The sequence below is a fragment of the Monopterus albus genome, unplaced genomic scaffold (assembly GCF_001952655.1).
Source record: "Monopterus albus unplaced genomic scaffold, M_albus_1.0 scaffold412.1, whole genome shotgun sequence".
NCBI classification, from domain to species: Eukaryota; Metazoa; Chordata; class Actinopteri; order Synbranchiformes; family Synbranchidae; genus Monopterus; species Monopterus albus.
This window is the reverse complement of record NW_018128292.1, coordinates 157831-161784: the sequence shown is the minus strand read 5'-3', so window position 1 is coordinate 161784 and position 3954 is coordinate 157831. Positions and strand designations below refer to the sequence as shown.

Here is a 3954-nt window from a genome sequence, read left to right as displayed (position 1 = left end):
AAGTTGAGTGAATATCAGTCGATTGATCTGGACATTGTATGTGGAGTGCCTCAAGGTTCAGTTTTGGGACCTAAATTATTCATACTATACATTATACAGTCTAACTTCTTCCTACTCCGTTCAAGCATGTACTAGGTATGAGCAAACTGAAAATATATTTGTGGATATGTGTGGAATTATGTGTGTTGACATATTGACTGTTGTTACATGTTTGAAAGAATAAATCAAATTAAAAAAAAAAAAAAAATACTTTAAAGTTGTTTTAATGAATGAATGTATATTAACAGTAGAAAAAGTGAAATATCACCTGACTCTGCTGTTCTTCTCAACCCTTCTGAGCATTTTAGCACCTTTTAGCTAATTATTTTGGTTTGACAGCTTACAGCTTCACTGTTTTGGTTCACTCTCACCCTTCACATGGCGTTGTTTTCAGTGAGAAACAGACTGACTGAACAACAGACAGACATTAGTAGCTAGCCGGTGAACACAGTGGAGCTTTTAGCTGTGAAGACGTTTATCCGAGCACTTAGTGAGGACCATAGACTGTAGAAAATATGTACATCCTGACAGCTCCCAGAAGTGAAGCCACCGCGGCGCGGTCACCCCCTGTTTGCTAGTCGCAGTATAGGTCATAAACCCCGCCTCCTCCATGTTAGTGGATGGAACATGAGAAAGATTAAAAACTGAAAGTACAAATCAGATACATTTTTTCCCAGAGGTCACTTCTGTGGTTTTTGGTAGATACAGTCATGCCGATATGTGTAAAATGGGCATTTTTCTGGTAAGTTTGTTTTTAATAAGTTATTTGATGATATAAAAAGAGGTGTATTTCAATTGATTTCACAGCTTTGATTGGTGGTTTGATGCTGTCACTCTGCTTCTGGTCTCTACTGAATAGAATCTGATCAAAAGCAAGATGGCAGCCACATATTCATAATATATTGGCTTCATTTTCTCATATTGGAGGGAAGTGGCGATGCCATGTCCATTGTATGTATGCCAATGGCAGAGGCCCAAAACAAAGACCTTTCTAGTAGAGTCACATAGTATCTGCCTGAGTGTGCTGTGCCCTGGCTCCAGTAAACTGTGCCTTTAGCACTGTGGCTCCAATGATATGATATGATGGCACAACAGTCTCTGAAGCATAAATGCCCAGAACAGCAACAACTGAAAAACAAAAGAGCCCTGGTCCACCGCTGTCAGACATCCGCAGCCGGCCAGTTGCCACAACAACCTCTCTACTAGGGACAGAGGAATGTCTGGCTGGGGTTCAGAAGCAGCAGTGCCCCGGGAGCGTATATGTCCTGAACTGAGGGGGTTGCTCCAGTTTTAGCAAAACACCCCTACATTGGCATAAAACCAAAGGCTCCAACTCTTCACAAAGCGCTAATGGACTGTCCCATGGGGTGACTTGAGGAGATGTGGGGGCTGAGATGAGGGGAAATTAAGTGTCAGGGATGTGTTTGTGCACAGACAGCTCAGTGGGGATATGCTTACTATTGCATAACCACTGAGATGAAATAAAGGCATCGGTATTGGATGCTGTTAGAAGAGCCATAACGTGGAAACAGTGTCGTGACCTGTTTTTACCGCCGCACTGTGCTGAGATTTCCATAACTGGTTTTACTTTTCCACCAGGTAGTTAAAGTGTACTCACAGGCTGTTAACAATTGTCAGCTAACTCTATGTTGAGGTCACTGAGTTACAGACCAGATCCAGTGGGGATTAACGCTTATGACCACAGCAGAGATTATCATACATGTCATTTCAAATGATAAATTTAAACCTTACATACAGCACTGTATGTAGCTGCCATCATGTATTATCGCTCACTTAGATGAAGCATATGAGACAAATGCTTAACGCGAAAAGTACAGCAAAATTTCTCATCTTACCTTTGATGTTTTTATGTAGAAAAATAAGTTTTTCCGACGCAAACACTGCATTTTCTGACTCAAAAGATGGCGTCTGTTTGGAAAATACCATTATTTCTAAATTAGGGGGGTTCTGGCCAGCACCAATGTAAACCTGTTTCTATCCAGCCAGAACCCCCCCCCGACCTTATGGTGCAGTCTTATCGACTGCCATTGGTCCACGATGATTTCAATCACGTCACAAACTCGATAGCCTCATTCTATTGGTCGAGAGGAATCCAATGAGGGGTCATTTGTCTGTGTGCGGAAATCTGGGACCAAGCTATTGTCATGCATACGAGGAGATGGTCAGCTCTAACTGTGCCGTGTTCCATCTTTATTTACTCTTCAACAACAAAACATAGAATGGTATTTACACCTCCTGACAAATCTCACAAGTGTTCCCTTTCGTTTGACACCAAGAGTAACCAAATACACCGTGTGGTTGCGGAGATATACACATTTTATTTCGTGGAGGCGTCATCGATTTAAATCCCCCAAACAGGCTTCGGGCTTTTAAATAGCACTCTTTCAGTCACCTGATTTGCCACAAGTTGCAATGCAAAAAATAAATACATAATAATAATAATAATAATAATAATAAGACGGATGAAAGTCTCAGCTCAGCCCAGGGGCTCAGATGCTGACAATTAAAGGGCCTGTGATGCATCTGTGTCTCCCTCATTCCTGCACTGTCTTTATCAAATAAAAGCATAAAATGTTTAAAAAGTATCACAGTGAAGTTTGAAGTTTTCTTGCTGAGATGAAATCAAAAGGACACATCACTTCAGAAGGTTGGACTGTAGCTTATGTGCATATTCAATTCAATTCAATTTTATTTGTATAGTGCCAAATCACAACAAAAGCCGTCTCAGGACACTTTACAAAGTAAGGTCTAGACGTTATTATTATTATTATTATTATTATTATTATTGTTATAGAGGAAAACCCAACAAATCCCCTTTAAGCAAGCACTTGGTGACAGTGGGGAGGAAAAACTCCCTTTAAAAGAAGAAACCTCCGACAGACCCTGGCTCTTGGTGGGCAGCCTTCTGCCTCGGCCAGTTGGGGTGAGTCCTGTTAACAGTACATGTCTGTCTGGGTCTGCAACTTAAAAATCCTCTCTACTGCTCACAGCTCTAAGTGCATTTGCCAGTAAGAAAGGGGGAGCGTGCCCCCTCGAGACACTAGCAACCTTATTAAGATGATCTGCAGCTACGCTGTGACCTGCTGCAGCCTGAGTCCGACCAGAGCTGTATGAATAGAACGTGTCTGCACTAGTTACTTTAGCATCATTTCATTCAAACTGTCCCTGACACTTTTGCTGAGAAGTGTTTTGATTTCTTGAATATTTGATTTATGTGTTGTTTCATAATCAGGAACATTTGCCATGAAGGAAAGTGAAAGTGTAAAATCACACAGTAATTAGTACAGACATGAGGTAACACAGCCAGCTGAGTGTCTGGCCTTACATAAGAGCATGTTGACTGTGATCTGGACATAAGGATTAGCACTCTGTCCCATGCACAATAAGCAGCCTGCGATCTAGCTGGACAGCCAATCCTGACTCAGCATGTTGGGTTCCCAGCCTGTCGTGATGCAGCTTTGTGGAATGTTGTAGAATGATTCAGGTTGACACCTGAGGAGTATGTCTAATCTGTGATTAGCACAGTTCTCTGGAACCCCTTATCTATATTCATGCTCTTCCTGACTCAAATGTTCCAGATATTTTACTCTTTCATTTCTCTGTCTCCACTAATTCACTGCTCTTTCTACTCCCTACTTTGTCCTGTCTCACCACCATCTCTCCTGGTCTTTTCATTTTGTTTTTTATTTGACTATTCTACTATTCTACTACTATTCTATTCTTGTTCACGAGTGAGGGAAGGATGGAACAGGAGATTGACAGGCAGATCGGTGCAGCTTCTGCAGTAATGCAGTCGATGTACCGGTCCGTCGTGGTGAAGAAGGAGCTGAGCTGTAAGGCGAAGCTCTCGATTTACTGGTCAATCTACGTTCCGACTCTCACCTATGGTCATGA

At 41.9% G+C, this 3954-nt stretch overlaps 1 protein-coding gene across 7 annotated transcripts in view; it reads left to right on the top strand.

Moving 5' to 3' along the window:
- The window catches only part of add3a (adducin 3 (gamma) a), a 92943-nt gene that overhangs the window by 70067 nt on the left and 18922 nt on the right, over positions 1-3954 (top strand). The gene's annotated exons all lie outside the window — the stretch shown is intronic.